Genomic DNA, 17,048 nt, shown 5'->3' on the forward strand with positions numbered 1-17,048 from the left:
TGGAGCTCTTTTAAAAAATTATTGATTGTAGCGAGAGAAAGAGAGACAGAGAGAGACATAGGGACATCGATCTGTGCCTGTTTGTGCCCTGACCTGGGATGGAACTGGCAAACTCCTTGCTTCTGGATAGCACTCTAACCAAGTAAGCTCTCCGTCCAGGGCTCTTAGTGGTCTTATAGCCATGGTGTGTTCCTTTGTCTCTTGTGTTCCACAGATGAGAACATCTGCTAAACTCATCACCATCTCCCAAGGTATAACCTTACTTAATTTAGATATCTTAGTGCAGTTTTACTCACAGAAAAAAAAATGTTATTTCATATCTATTTAGTGAGGAAAGTCCATATTCAGAAATTAAATGTCAGGAAAATAAGAGAAAATAAATACTATATGGCAGTGAAGAGAGTTCTAAGTCAAATGAGCCTTTCTTGGAGAAAACTTACACAACAGAAACTTTAAAAATCCCCAGATTTGCATGTCTTATTAAGAAGGTTCTATTCATAGGAAGGTTTTGTCTCTGATTGCAAAGACAACACAAATAAACAAGGTAATAATGAGAGAAATGGAAGAACAAGTGAAGATGGGTAATCTGAGTTGGAAGGATGAGATATGAAGACAAAGTCATACGCAAGCACAGCTCTGTTTAGAACGATGATCACTGGGAACTGAAGGAAAGGGCACAAAAAACAGATGGGAGGAGGACAGAGACACAGTGAGCTACATGCTGGGATTTGCCTTTTTCCTGTTTGTTCACTTGCCTCTAAAAAGTAAAAGAAAAATATAAGCAATTCATTCCAAGTGAAATTGCAAGTTGAGGAAGAGAAGAGGACAGAAATTGGAATCTCTTTTCTAGCTTAGTCTAAAATGCACACTGACCCATATTTATGAGAACTGGGACCATTAGGTTTCAGAAGACATGTCACAATCAGAGGGAATGCCATTCTATCCTCTGGGATGTGCAGTATTGTTTTCATCTGTCATTGGACTATCATCTAATACTGATAAAAATTGATTAAGTAATTTAAAATTCATGAGAAAAAGGAAGAGGAAAAATTGGGTTGGTAATGATTTAAAGAACAAAAAACAAACAAGAAATTTTTTTCCAATAAATACATCACTAAAGGAGTGTAAGTCTGAGTAAAGTTACCAATTTCTTGCTGAAGTTCATCTGCAAAAAAAAAAATAGAAAACTTTTGTAAATATAAGAGAAACAAACACGAGACATTAAGTTGAAAATGGCCAATTCATAGTAAATTGGTGAGATGGATATAATGAGAAAAGAGTCGCAGGAAACAAACCAAAACTGAAAACTTGGTGAGATATCATTTTCTTCTAGAAAAGAGAGAAAAATAATGACATTTCTCAAATGACTAAATAAAAAAAATATTGAAGAAATATCAGAGAGACCACTTAGGACTTTATCTCATACATATTTATTTATGAATGGCTTAAGATACATGACAGTGACTTGGAATTATACAGTAAATGCACCCATCCATTCAAAAATTTTTTCTTACCAATATAGACAGAGACAAAGAGACAGACAGAGAGAGAGAGAGAGACAGACAGACAGACAGACAGAAAGGGAGAGAGATCAATTCTTTGTTGAGGCACTTAGTTGTTCATTGATTTCTTTCTCATATGTGCCTTGGCCACGGGGGCTACAGCCAAGCCAGTGACCCTGCACTCAAGCTGGTAACAGTTTGCTCAAGCTGTTGAGCCTGTGCTAAACTGGTGACCCAGGAGTTTTGAAACTGGGTCCTCTACATCCCAGGACAAGGCTCTATCCACTGCTCCACTGCCTGGTCAGGCCCAAAACTGTTTTTGTTGCATCAGTCATATGAAACCTGCTCTGCACTTTAAAGAGATATCTTCCTAAAATGCATGTCTAAAGATAAAATTGAATACAACTAAGTGAAATTCACTATATTAGCCTCAAGAATGTAATTGAAATTTTCATTAAAAAGAAAGGATATTTTACTGAATGTTTATATTGTTTTGTTTGGAAACATCGCAAGGCAATAGTACTTGTGTTCTTCATTTACAATCTTCAGGATTGAGAGATACATTTGTACTCTCTTTACTATATAAAATCCTCCCCAAAATATTTGACAATAACTGAAATTTACTAATTTGATAAATGTGTCATTATAAATATAAAAAAGGGAACAATGAATAGGGTTGGAATTTATTTTTAAAGCCAGGAAAAATTACAAAATATATTTGGATAGGTGAAACTCTAGGATTACATGTTCAAAGGCAGTGCAAGTGTGACCATCAAGTTCACACTTGACCAAATGAATGGTGTGAGTTTTTACACAGACATGGAAAAAACAGTAACTAGAGAAACTAAACTCAGCAAGTTTGGCATCTTCTCTTACCTCAAAATGTCTTGGGGAAGTATCAATTGCACAATAAGGGTCCTCAAACTTATAAATTAATAACATAGGTTCAATGTTTGCATAGTTTTCCATCAATATTTATAAATTAGTTAGACCAACGTCTTAATGAATCTGCAGCAAGTATCTGAAGACAGAGGATGTCCATGTTTATAGGGAATGGTGGCATGAAGTGGAGAAGGAAGGAATGGGAAAGGGTGGAGGTGAGGGAGACAGTAGTGAACATCACTCAACAGCGGAGAAACCCAGCACCAAAAACATGGTGTCAGACGACTAGATAGCCAGGAAACAGGAGCAGACAGATGACACAGAGATAAACAGGCAGAGAATACTAAAGACACCCAGTACCAGTCACTTGAGAGAGATCGGGAGTAAAAGCATATCAGATACATCCTGAAATTCTTTGTTACACAAAACTGAGACTTAAGGACATAGATGAAAGTGAAGTGGTTACAGGTGGAGGGTGATGACGGAGAGAGGATGGGAGGAAGGGCAGAAAGAAGGACAAATATAAGAGACAGAAAATTATCTGACCTTGATTGATGTGTATACCACACAATCAACAGTTCAAATGCTATACAAATATTTACCTGAAACCAGTGTACTCTTACGGATCAATGTCAGTAAGGTTAATTTTCTTAATAAAATTTAAAAATTAATAAAAATAACAATCAACTTGATAAACTAAATAAAAAAGTAATATTTTGTTAAACAATGGAAAGTTTAATATAAATTTAATGTGAAAAAAAACAAATAAAATTGAAATTATTGAAAAATATTCATTTAAATAAATTTTATCAGGAAGAGGATGAGCACTTGCCCGCACACACACACACAGACACACACACACATACACACCCTGAGTAGCTCAGAGCTCACTATGGGGCAGACATGCTCTAACACAAATGAAAAGAGTGACAGAGAATACGTGACTGGGGTGGGGACACACTGCCACACACAGATGGGCTGTGATAGAATTGTGCACCTGAGACCTGCATAGTTTCTTAAGCAAGGTCACCCCAGTAAATGAAATAAAAACTTAAAAACTCTTTAATGCAGAAAAAATGAAGTGTGTTTAAAGAATTGTGTAAAATTTTTAAAATATTTTTTTCTGAAGATTTTTTAATAAAAATATTCTTGATCCCTTTTCACTGTTCATGGACAACTATGAAACACTTGTCATATTTAAAATGGTTTTTGGATATATATATATATATATATATATATATATATATATATATATATACACACACACACACATGTATTCAATTTTAATTGCAGTACGTACATTGTGCAGGTTCCTACAACCACTGCACAGGAGTTATTGAAAGACAGCTCATATAGGTTATTACTGGATTAGGTCTTGGGACAACACTTTAGTCCACCAATTAATTTGCAACCTTATTGTATCTGAGTTTCTGTTCAACTGCTGCCTGAGGGAAACTAAGTGAATCAGAGGTAGGGAAAGAAATGACAGTGAGGGAGGTTCTCAATCACATGACCTGAGCTGTCCTTGGAGAAAACTTGCAATCAAGAACTTTAGGAGTCCCTAACTTCCAGATCTTAGAGGTGAAATTCATTTGACAGAAAGGCTCTGTCTTCTTGATTCCAACAACAAGACAAGGAGAGAGATAATAATGGGAGGAATGGAACAGTTAATGAAGGCAGTTTATCAGAGCTGGAAGGCTGAGACACTGAGACAAAAGGCAGATAGTCACTGATAGAGAAGACAGGGATAAGGAACAGGTGAGGGAAGGACACGGGGAGTAGATTATCCGTACTTACCTTTCTCCTGTTTACTCTTGGCTGAAAAGAAAAAGAAAGAAATAAACCACTCACTCCAAGTGAAAACACAATATTGTGTAGTTAGGAGAACAGAAATGCCCCACCCCCTTTTTATCTCACTGTGGAGCCACCATTCACCATGTCTGTGAAAGTGGGAGTCATCAGGCTGCTAAGGAAACATCACCCATCAGAGGGAATGTTGTTTTAACTCCCAATTTCCTGTGCAAAGGCAACTAAATCAGAAAGTAAATGAAGAGGGTATTAGGTCAGAAATTGCAGGACGTGCAATAGCAAGAGTCCCCCTGACACTGGACGATCATCTTTTCCAGATTAAAAAATAAATGTATTCACATAAGAGACAGGAATTAACCAGTGGTGGGAAGCATACAGTAGAGGCTCCTGTCTCAACAAAACTCATCATATGAAACCAGCTGTACATTCAAGAGATGCATTCCCAAAGTCTATAACCAAGGAAACAGAAATATAATTGTCATTGTCATTAGGAAAAGATAATATTAAGCTCTGTATAATTAAACTTTATTTTTTTTGAAACATTGTGATCAATATTTTTTTTGTATACTTCACATAAAAAGTACAGGTCAGAGATGTATTATTCCTCCACTTTGCTTAAGATACTTCATCTTTCTGCAAATTGTTTTAAGTGCAGTTTGTCATTTAATAGCTGTCAAGAATAATGCCAAAGAACAAACACTTCCATACTAGGATATTTTTATAGGCCAGGAAAAATTATGTAAAATATTTAGATACCCTGGAACGCCTGGGTAATATAATGAAGGACAGTGGAGGAGGGATGTCCCACTCTGTCACATCTGACCAGTGAATGATACAGGGTATTTATCATGACACAGGCTGTGAGAAGATAATGAAGAGACACACTGAATGCTGACAGTTTGGAGTCTATTCTCTCAACAGATTAGAGAAGTATCAATTGTGTAGTAATGGGCCCTCCAACTTGGAATACTTGACAGAGGTCTTGTTTGAATATTTTCCAGAAATAATACATATATATATTTATATATACAAACACTAATATATACATATTATATATGTATACATTAAAAATCATGTGTCTGTCTGCAAAATACCCTTCGTCTCATCAATGTCTTAACGAAACAGTGACAATTTTCTGCAAGACTGAATCAGCCAGTGTTTACAGGAAAATAATTGTGTGAAATGACAGAATAAGGAATGGGAAAGGAGGGAAGTTAGGAAACAGAAATGGACAGAGCCCCACATGGGAGAAGTGCTGTCCCAGAATCAGGAGTGAGGACAACAGACATCCAGGAGGAGGACAGGCCAACAGAAAGAATTTGGATAAAAAGTCTGGCAATGTGAAAGAGAGAAATAAACCAGTTTTTTTCAAGTGGATCAAGAGTAATGAAATACGAGTAATTTTACCCAATGTTTTCTTGAATTCCTCTGGAAAAAAAGAAAATATCCAATGTCAATTTCATGGGAAACGACAATATAGAGAATTCAAATATACTAATAAGTTCAAATTAAAATTTAACCCAACCATGTTTCAGATGAACACACACACACACACACACAAATAACATCACACATGCCCCCCCCCCACAGATACACTAAATGGCTCAGAGATCACGATTGTTCACAGATATTCTGTAGCAAACAAAAAAGTGTAAAATGGGCTAAATTTAAAAAAATATAAAAATTTCAAACTCTTCCTTTTTGTGTTAATTTATAAAGAAATTATTTTTTTTAGAAAAATATTTATTTACTAATATTACAGAGAGAAGGGACAAGAGGCAGGAGGGAAGCATGTGGACTCATAGCTGCTTCACTGTAGCTGTAGCTGCTGCCCTGGGTGCCGTGTCCGGGCTAGTCCAGGGTCGAACTGAAAACCTCAGTGTCCCAGGTCCGCGTTCTGTCCACGGGGCTACCACAGGCTAAGCTTAAAGTATTCTTGGTCTATTCAAACTATTTTTGTTCTTGTTATTCAGTGTGAGCTTTACTATGGTCATTGAATACTTTAAACACATCAGTGAGTCTCACTGCTGCGGCAGCAACATGGTGCAGAGTGGCCACCACACTGTGGAAGGGGCACTGACACACAGCTCCTCCCAGTGACACAGGGTCAGTGGTCTGGGGTCTGCGTCCTCCATGTTTATGTCCATGGATTGATTTTTAATTGTACTGTATTTGAGTGTCTCTTTAAACTCATTCCTGAATGAAACTTATTTAATTCTCATGAGTGCTAAATACAGGAAAGAAACAGGACTGGGATTCTCTGACTGATATTCTGTTTCTCACTGGTCCTTATTATGCCATTCCCGTAATCGAGAAAGAAAGTGTCTAAGCACACATGTATGAGAGGTTTTTTATACACTATAAGGAAGAGGCAGGTAAAGCCTTACATCTGTTAATGGTTGTTTCTGTAGCAAGTCACGTCTATTCCATAAATAAAGAATATATCTTGAAAATCTATTCCACTGAAATCATGACTATAATTTTAAAAATACCAAATGACATGTAGAGACATAAAGGTTTAAAAATTTTGGAGTGGGGTAACAGAGAGTGGTGTAGACACATCTTACAATAGAGGTAACCTACCTGTTAGAAATACAGGATTGATTTCAGTGAAGAATATATGTATAAAGGTCGCAAAGGAAGAGTAATTTAGTGACATAGTCATTCCATTAATACAAATTAAAGAAGAGTTATCACTATGGTTGGAAAGAGAAAAGTTCCAGATACTATCATGTAAAAATATTTATATACTTTGGATCACTTGAGAACATGATTGAGGGAAGTAGAATAGCAAGCCTTAAGATTATACTTGACTACAGCATGGTCAGTATGCCTAAAGCTTCAATAGAAGGAAGATCTTCAGTCAGAAACTTTGAGATCAGATCTCTTCCCTTAAGAATTACAATGTTATCGTGTGCACAGCAATGGTCACTCCAATCTAGAGAACATTCCGGAGAACCCAAGTAAAAGGAAGTTTTCTAGAAGATACCTTAACCAGAAACAAGCACATTCTTCTTAACCTAATCCTCTTCATCTCACCAACATTTAAGTGAAATTATAGCAATTATTTGGAAGATAGAAGAAGCTTAAGAAAATATATCAAATAAAGGAAAGGGAATGAAAAGGGTGGGGGTAGAGGATGATAGGGGAGTGAATGTGGGAAGATTCTACAAAACAGAAATAAAAAGATGAAATAGGTAAATTTAAAATTCATTAACAAAGAGCAAAGATAGGGGAGGGTAATGGTTTAGAGAACTAAGGAAGGTCAGGAGAAAAATCTGTTCTATGAAATACATCACTAAAAGAGTGTCAGTCTGAAGAAAGTTACCATTTTCTTGCTGAAGTTCATTTGAAAAAGAAAATAGAAAACTTTTATAAATATAAGGATAACAAAAATAAAAAATTAAGATCAGTTTGACTTTGGGTGATGAGTATGCAACTTAATCAAATGTCAAAATGACCTGGAGATATTTTCTCAGAGCCTATGTACACTGATTGATCAATGTAACCCCATTAAAATTAATTAAAAATACTAATAACTGTACTATATCCAAAATGTTAACTATGTAAAAAAAAAAAAAGATGAGTTGAAAATGGCCAGTTTATAGTAAACTGACAAGATGAATATAACAGGAGAACAGTAAGCAGAAAACAAACCAAAACATAAAAATTGGCAGATCACTATATTTTTAGAAATTTGGGAAAAATAAGCGACATTTCTCATGTGAGTCAATAAAAAGTAAATGTTGAAGAAATGTCAGAGATCACCCAGATCTTTATCTCATACGTATTTATTTATGTTTGTCTTAAGGTACATCACAGTGACATGGAAGTTAAAGCAAATTCACTCATCTGTTCAAAATGTTGGGGATTTTTGTTTGTTTTTTTCGAAGAGAGACAGAGAGAGTGATAGAAAGACAGGAAAAGAGAGAGATGAGAAGCATCAATTTTGGTTGCATCACCTTTTTGTTCATTGATTGCTCTCATATGCACCTTGACCAGTGGCTCCAGCTGATCCAGAGACCCTTTGATCAAGCCAGCAACCTTGGCCTCAAGCCAGTGACCATGGGGTCATGTCTATAATCCCAAACTCAAGCCAGCAATCCAACACTAAAACTTTTGAGCCTGTGCTCAAGCTTGCAACCTTGGTGATTTGCACTTGGGTCCTCTACATCCAAGGCCAACATTTTAACAACTGTGCCACAACCTGGTCAAGCCCAATACTGTTTATGTTGCATCAGTTCCATAAAACCTGCCCTGTACTTTTAAGAAATATCTCCCTAAAATACATGTTTAAAAATGAAATTGAATTCGACTAAGTAAAGTTGAATATATTAGCCTCAATAATGTAATTGAAATTTTTATTGGAAAGGGAGAATATTTAACTGAATGCTTAACTTTTGTTTGTAAACATTGCAAGACGATAGTTCTTGTGTTCTTCATTTAAAATCTTCAGAATTGAGAGATATGTTTGTACTCTCTTTATGATATAAAACCCTTCCAAAGATATTTGAGAGGACGTGAAATTTGCCAATTTGAGAAGAGTGTCATAATAAATATATAAAGGAACAATTAATAGGGTTAGAATATATATATATAAAGCCAGGAAAAAATACAAAATATATTTAAATAGATAGTTCTTTTGCATTACATGTTCAAAGGCAGTGCAAGTGTGACCATCAGTTCACACCTAAATAAAAGAATGGTATCAGTTTTTACACAAACTTAGAATGAACAGTAACTAGAAATAGTAAGCTCATCAATCGTGGCATCTTCTCTTATAAAGTTTTGGGTAAATATCAATTGTATAATAATAGAACCTGAAACTTCAAAATTACCGACTAGGTTCTATGTTTGCATGGATTCAAAGCACTGTTATAAATTAATTTTACCAACTTCTTATTGAATCTGCAGCAAGTCTCTGAAGGCAGTGGATGCCCATGTTTAAAGGAAATGATGGCATGAAGTAGAAAAGGAAGAAATGGGAAAGGGTGGAGGTCAGGGAGACAGCAGTGAACATCACTCAACAGCAGAGAATCCAAACACCGAAAATATGTGGTCAGATGACAGGACAGCTAGGAAACAGTGAGCAGATAGATGACATAGTGAGAAAAATGCAGAGAATACTAAAGACACCCAGTATGGCAATGGAAGATGATATGAATGTCATCTCCCCATGTTGATGGGCACACAACACAATCAATAGTCCAATGCTATAGAGATGTTTACCTGGAGCCTATGCACTCTTATTAAATAATGTCAAACCATTAAATTTAATTTTCTAAATAAAATTTCAAGAAATAAGAAAAACATCCTGTACAGGACTGAAAGATAGTCAAGATAATTACCTTTTTCCCCCTGAAGATATTCTGTAAAGTAAAACAGAAAATATAATGTAAACATCAAGGGAAACACCTGTAGAACAATTCAACTCTGTTTAAAGATGAGAATGTGGCCCTGGCCGGTTGGCTCAGTGGTAGAGCGTCGGCTGGGTGTGCAGGAGTCCCGGGTTCAATTCCTGGCCAGGGCACACAGGAGAAGTGCCCATCTGCTTCTCCACCCCTCCCCCTCTCCTTCCTCTTTGTCTCTCTCTTCCCCTCCCGCAGTGAGGCTCCATTGGAGCAAAGTTGGCCCGGGTAATGAGGATGGCTCCATGGCCTCTGCCTCAGGCACTAGAATGACCCTGGTTGCAACAGAGCAACACCCCAGATAGGTAGAGCATTGCCCCCTGGTGGGCATGCCGGTGGATCCCGGTCGGGCGCATGCAGGAGTCTGTCTGACTGCCTCCCTGTTTTCAACTTCAGAAAAATACAAAAAAAAAGATGAGAATGTAAAGTTAATCAGTCAGATGCTGTTAAACACACACACACACACATACACACACATACACACACACTCACACACTTCACTGATAGGAAAAGTCAAATTGTTTATAAACTTCTCCAGAAAATAAGGAATGGAGGTATGTATAAAGGCGATGAAATGAATTCTCTAATATGTTCTTTGATGCTGCTTCTTTTGTACGTAATGTGCTATAAATAGATATAGAAATAGATGCATATACATTTGCTAATAACATATGCAGATATTCTCTCTGAACACACCTCTGCAAAGATAACCTTTATACTCTCATTAACTACATGTATACTCACATGAACATATACATATTTACAATGTGTGGAATCTAATGAAGAAAATAAACTAACAAAAAAATAGGAACAGATATATAGATATGGAGAATAGACTAACAGTTTCCAGAGAGGATAGGGGGTGAAGGGTAGAGGACTCGGGAAAAAGTGAAGGAATTAAGCAAAAAATAAAATGATAGATACTGCCAATAGTATGAGACTTATAAGAGGCAATGGGGCAGGGAAGGTAGACAATGAAAGAGGGGAAGAAATGGTGATGGAGAGAGACTTGATTAGGGTCATGAATGTACAGAAAAGTATACAGATGATAGATTATAGGACTGTACACCTGAAACATATAATTTTATTAACCACTGTCACCCTAATATATTCAATCAATGAAGGCTAGGATGGGAATGAGTGAAGGAAGTTTAGGTAGATAAGTGGAGAAGGATGAAGACTTGACTTGGGAGAGTGAACACACGGTATGATGTACAGAGATGTCTTGCGGAGCTAGGAAACTGAAACTTGTATTGTTATGTTAACTAGTGTCACCCTAATAAATACAATTAGTTTATATTTAAAATATAGATTAAAAATAACTGGGTGATTTAAAATTCAGAAAAAGAAGAATAAAAACATTGCCTGAATATATATAAATATACCCCAAGTTCTAGGCAAAATCATGTAAACATACATACACATAAACACTTGTGCAATGTGATTAAGGGGAGTTAAAGAGTGAGTCACCATCTCACACTTCACTGATGAATAACAGAAACATTTACACAATGTTTGAAAGAAAAATGGAAACAGGACTTTATAACTTTGAAGTGTTCTCTCAGATCTTAAAAATCAAGGTAGCATCCAGGACTAAGTAATGCCCTCCCCATTGAAGAATCCATAATGGACCCAAGTAAAGGAAGTCTGCCAATAAATACATATCGAATGAAAACCATAAGCTTATTATTTGTATTCCTTTCTTTTCACCAACTTTATAAGGAAACTATGGATGACATTTAAAAGACAGAGAAAAATAATGTTTATGAAAACAGAAGGACATGACATGAAAAACAGAAAAATATAAAAGGGTGTAAGGATTAGGAAAATAGAAAAGAAGACACTTCATTGGGAGAAGTGCAGAAGCCAGAGAAGGAGGAAGGAGATTGTACACTTGGGAGAAGGAAGGGCCTCAGAAGTGATGGCACCCAGGAGAGGAGGAAGCAAAGACGGACAAATATACGGTGATGGAAGATGATATGAAAGTGGGTGATGGGCACACAATGCAATAAATACTCCAAAGGTATTGAGATGTTTACCTGTAGCCTATGTATTCTTATTAAATTATGACAAATCATTACATTTAATTTTCTTTAAAAAATTTCAAGAAATAAGAAAGGCATTCTGTGCAGGACTGACAGATTGTCAGGATATTTACCAATTTTTTCCTGAAGTTCTTCTGTAAAATAAAACAGAAAATATAATGTAAATATCAAGGGATATATCATAAAGAAAATTCAAATTTGTGTAAAGATCAGAATGTGAAGTAAATCAATCAGATGTTGTTACACACACACACATTTCACTGACAAGAGAAGTCAAATTTTTCTTAAAAATGCTACAGAAAATAAGAAGTGGAGTGAAGTATAAGGGTGATGAAATGTTCTTATTCTCTAATATGTTCTTTGACTTTGCTTTTCTTCATATATAATGTGATATAAATAGATATACAGATGCATATATATTTGCAAATAACATATGCAGATATTCTCTCTATACATAGATCTGAACAGATACCCTTTATACTCTCAGCAATTACATGTACACTCACATGAACATATTCAAATATAAACTATATATGCATATGTAAATTAGCTTCAATAATTCTCCCTTGGCACGAGCTGGTTTGCTCAGCAGTAGAGCTTAAGCTTGGCATGTGGAAGTGCCCAGTTCAATTCTCGGCCAGGGCACATAGGAAAAGTGCCCAACAGCCTCTCCACCCTTCCCCCCTCCTTTCTCTCTGATTCTCTCTTCAACTCCCGCAGCCAGGGCTCCATTGGAGCAAAGTTGGCCTGGGCACTGAGGATGGCTCCATGGCCTCCACCTGAGGCAGTAGAATGCTCTGATTGCAGAGGAGCAACGGCCCAGATGGGGAGAGCATCGCTCCTGGTAGGGCATGACAGGTGCATCTTGGGAGAGCACATGAGGGAGTCTATCAGTGTGCCTCCATCCCTTCTCAATTCGGAAAAATATGAAAATACAAAAAAAGTAATAAAAGAGCCTTGATACTTAATTTGAAAATAAAATTTCAAAAATTGTCCAACATTCATAAATATATCAGATTCTACATGGTATCTCTATAAAAAGACAGAATCATACATGGTTAAGTGTTTATCTAAATCACTTCATGATATTCCTGCCTCAGCATACAATTTCTGTGCAAAGTGGCCTACAGGGACCTGGAATTCACATTCACCCCTTCAGCAAGTGTCTGCCTAGAAAACAGTCTGTAGACTCACAAGCAAATGTGGGCTCCTGATGTGACTTCCTCAGTCACACCAAATTCTAGATATTTCCTGGTTTGTGATTGTGGGAAGGAAGTTTTATGTATTTGAAGCAAGTAAAACAGACAAGAGATCCCCATCAAAATCTGTGTATTCTGAACGAGGGTTAGTCATGGCTTATGTACACTATTTGGATAATTACATATGAATTTCTCCATTGAAATTGACTATATTTATGCAAATTAAATTCACAATGAAATAGCCTTTCACACCTTTTAGAATGAATGGCATTGTTCACTAAGACAAGGAAATGACTAATATGGAAAAAAGTGTAGAGAAGAGGAACTCTTATACTCTGCTGGCAGGAGTGTAATCAGTATAGCCACTATAGAAGCAGTATGAAGGTTCCTCAAGAAAATCAGGGCCTGACCAGGTGGTGGCGCAGTGGATAGAGCATCGGACTGGGATGTGGAAGGACCCAGGTTCGAGACCCCGAGGTTGCCAGCTTGAGCGTGGGCTCATCTGGTGTGAGCAAAAAGCTCACCAGCTTGGACCGAAGGTCGCTGACTTGAGCAAGGGGTTACTCGGTCTGCTGAAGGCCCACGATCAAGGCACATATGAGAAAGCAATCAATGAATAACTAAGGCGTTGCAACGAAAAACTGACGATTGATGCTTCTCATCTCTTTCCGTTCCTGTCTGTCTGTCCCTGTCTATCCCTCTCTCTGACTCTCACTCTTTCTCTGAAATAAATAAATAAAAATTAAAAAAAAAAAGAAAATCAGGAACAGAGATAACAAGTGACTCAGCAGTCCTTTTTGGTGGAGATCCAAAAAATTTGAAAGTATGTATTTGTATAGATATTTGTAGCTGTGTTCATTGCAGTATTAAGCATGAAAGCCAAAACATGGAAGCAAGCCTGATGCCTTTCAATGGGTTATTGGATAAAGATATGAAACATGTGTACAATAGAATAATAATTAGCCATAAGAAAGGGTCAAATATTGCCGTATATAGCAACCTGCATGGATCTTGAGAGTATCATGCTAAGTGAAATAAGTCATATGGAAAAAAGATGAAAGCCATATGACTGTATTCACGTGTAGAATATAAAACTGCAAGCAAAAAATGAAAAAACAAAACAAAACACAAACTCATAGACAGACAACAAAATGGTGGGTACTAATGGAGAAATGAGGAGGGAGAGAGTGAAGAAAGTTAAAAGAGGTCACATACATGGTTATGGGAGCCTGGAGTTTCAGTGGTTAACATACAGTGCAATGTATATATTCTGTGTTATAGATTTTTCATGTGAAACATATGTAATATTATTAATGCATGTCACCCCTACATATTTAAATAAAAAGGAACTATATTGGGAAACAAAACTGTGGAGGAGATAGAGCTAAACTTCTTCTGGGATGCACAATATCAATCACTCTTCTTCATTGGGCCATCACCTTCTTCAAATAAAAATGCAAAAATGTATTCATACATGAGACAAGAATTTACTAGTGACATTTATGTTACAGTAAATATACCCAACAATCCAAAACTGTTTCTGTTGCACCAGTCTCATGACACCTGCTCTATACATTAAAAATTTAGATTTATAAATTGTATATCAAAGAATTGAGTATATTAATCTGAAGAATATAATTGTAATCATCCTTAAAAGAAGGATATTCACCTTTGAATATTACATTAAAATTTTTTTTTGGAATATAGCAAAACAATCGCTCTTGCATTCTGCATTTAAAATTTTCAGAATGTAGAGATATATTTTAACTTTCTTTAAAATTCAAAATCCAAAATTATTTGAGAGGAACTGAAATTTTCCAATTGGATAAGTGTGTCATTAAAATGCAAAAGGAGAACAAGCAGTACGGTTTGGATTTATTTTTAATGGCAGAAAAAGGTATGAATTATATATATATATATATATATATATATATATATATATATATATATATATGAAGACACTTGGATTATATGTTCAATGGCAGTGCAAATGTGACCATCAGTTCACACTAGACAGAGGATGCCCATGTTTACAGGAAGTGATGTCATGAAATGGAAAAGAAAGGAGTGTGGAAGGGTGGAGGTGGGTGAGACAGCAGTGAACATCACTCAACAGCAAACAATCCAAACACTGAAAACCTGGGGTCAGACGACTAGACAGCCAGGAATCATGAAGAACAAATGACACAGAGATAAAGAGGCAGGAATACTACAGACACCCAGTACCAGTCATTTGAGAGAGATCAAACATCAAGACATAAAAGAATATTTACCATATATATATTCTCAAATTCTTCTTTAAACAGTGGAAATATCAATTACATTGTATGTGAAAAAAACCACAGAGAAGATTGAAATTATTGAAAACTGTGTATTTAAATATCTTTCATCACGAAGAGGATGAGCATACACACACACACACACACACACACACACACACACACACACTAAGTAGCTCAGAGCTCCCTATGAGGCAGACATGCACTAACAGAAATGAAAAGAGAGACAGAGGATACGTGACTGGGTGGGGACACACAGCCACACACAGAGGAGGTGTGACAGAATTGTGCACCTGAGACCTGCATATTTTATTAACCAAGGTCACCCCGAATGCACTCAATAGCAGATTTAAAAATATGTAAAATAGAAGAAAAGAAGTATAGTCAATAAACTGTGCAAAATATTTAAATGATTATTCTGGAGATTTTAAAATAAAAATTTCCTTGATCCTTTTTTACTCCATGTAGAGTACTGTGAAATATTTGTTCTATTTAAATGGTCTTTGAGGCTTCTAAATTGAATGTATGTATTCATTTCTAATGGCAGTATTTACATTGTCCAAAGTTGATACAAACACTACACAAGAGTTACTGAAGACAGCTTGTATAGGTAAATAAAAATTAAGTTCTTATGTGCGTGTGTTCACAACGCTTTTCTTCACCAATTAATTCACAACCATATTGAACCTGAGTTTCTCTTTTAACTCAGGCCTGAATGAAGCTGAGTGAATCAGATGAAGGAAAATAAATGACAGTGAGGGAGGTTCTGAATCACATGACCTGAGCTGTCCTTGGAGAAAACTTACACTCAGAAACTTTAAATGGGAGGTGACATCATAGAAATGGCGCCGTGAGGACATGGACTAAAAAATCTCCCCAAAATTTCAACAAGTTCAACAACCAGAGACAGAAAAACCTATTCTTGGAGCATGCAAGAGTTTCACGCCCTGAAGACGAAGGCAGAGGCAGCGGCAGCCTCATAGCTGGATCATCAGGCTGCTAATTCAGGAAGGAGAGACTTGGAGAGAGGCTCTGGGAAAATGGACTCTCTCATTGTTGGAGCCTGCAAACACTAACAAGCCTTGACTACCAATGAGACTGAAGCCAAATATATGACATTGCCGTAGAGTCTCATCAACTGCAAATCCCTACCTAAGCGTGCCACAGGGGCAGAGCCTGGGGTACAGAGTCACTGACTAGGAAGAGGGAGAGGAAAGAAAAGGGAAGAAGAAGTTAACCTCTCAAATTCAAGAAAAATCCACAGACTTTATAATTTGTTCCACTATTTCTTTTGTTTGTTTCTTTCTTTCATCCTCTTGCCTTTATTAGTATTATTTCTATTACCTCAACCTTAGTCCTGTTATTCTCTGCCCATCTTACTCTTTCCTTTTCTTGAACTACACTACCCATAAGTGTTTCATTTTATTTCTTTTCTTCTTCCTTACTCTCCATGAGGGTTACACTCCAAAACCCTTAACTCTCCCTCTCTTTTTGTTTTTGTTATTTTTTCTTCCTTTCCTTTTCCCCTTTTTCTTGTTTCTCCCTTTCTATTAGTTTATTCTTTTCTTCTTTTAATTTTCCTCTCATTCAATCCTCAATCACGAACAAATTATTTAATTTGGGACTCAAGTTTTTTGGATTTTTTGTGGTATTTTGGGTGCTTTTTACTTCGCTTATTTAACTCAGTAGCATTCCTCCCAACTCAGGATCACTATTCTATTCAGTCTTTGCTCCACTTAATACAATAGTTTGGTTTTTTCCCCCTTTTTCTAGTTTTCTTTTATCCCTCACATTACATCTCTTAGTTGACCATTACTTACAAGCAAATTTTATACTTGACCCAAATTTTTTCCTTTTATGCATTTTGTGGGTCGCTACTTCCTTTTTTGCTCCTTGAAGTGCTCCCCTCAACTCAGGCCCTCCG

The 17,048-nt window shown here is 36.4% G+C and overlaps 1 protein-coding gene across 1 annotated transcript in view; it reads right to left on the reverse strand.

Annotated features, from left to right (window-relative positions):
- LOC136387791 (butyrophilin subfamily 1 member A1-like) overlaps nt 1–17,048 on the reverse strand; it is a 330,439-nt gene that overhangs the window by 4,165 nt on the left and 309,226 nt on the right. Inside the window, exon 2 of the mRNA XM_066359830.1 lies at nt 1,145–1,165. The gene's annotated coding sequence lies outside the window, so the exon portion shown is untranslated. The remainder of the gene's footprint in view (nt 1–1,144; nt 1,166–17,048) is intronic.

Source organism: Saccopteryx leptura, chromosome 1 (genome assembly GCF_036850995.1).
Source record: "Saccopteryx leptura isolate mSacLep1 chromosome 1, mSacLep1_pri_phased_curated, whole genome shotgun sequence".
In the NCBI taxonomy this organism is placed as follows: domain Eukaryota; kingdom Metazoa; phylum Chordata; class Mammalia; order Chiroptera; family Emballonuridae; genus Saccopteryx; species Saccopteryx leptura.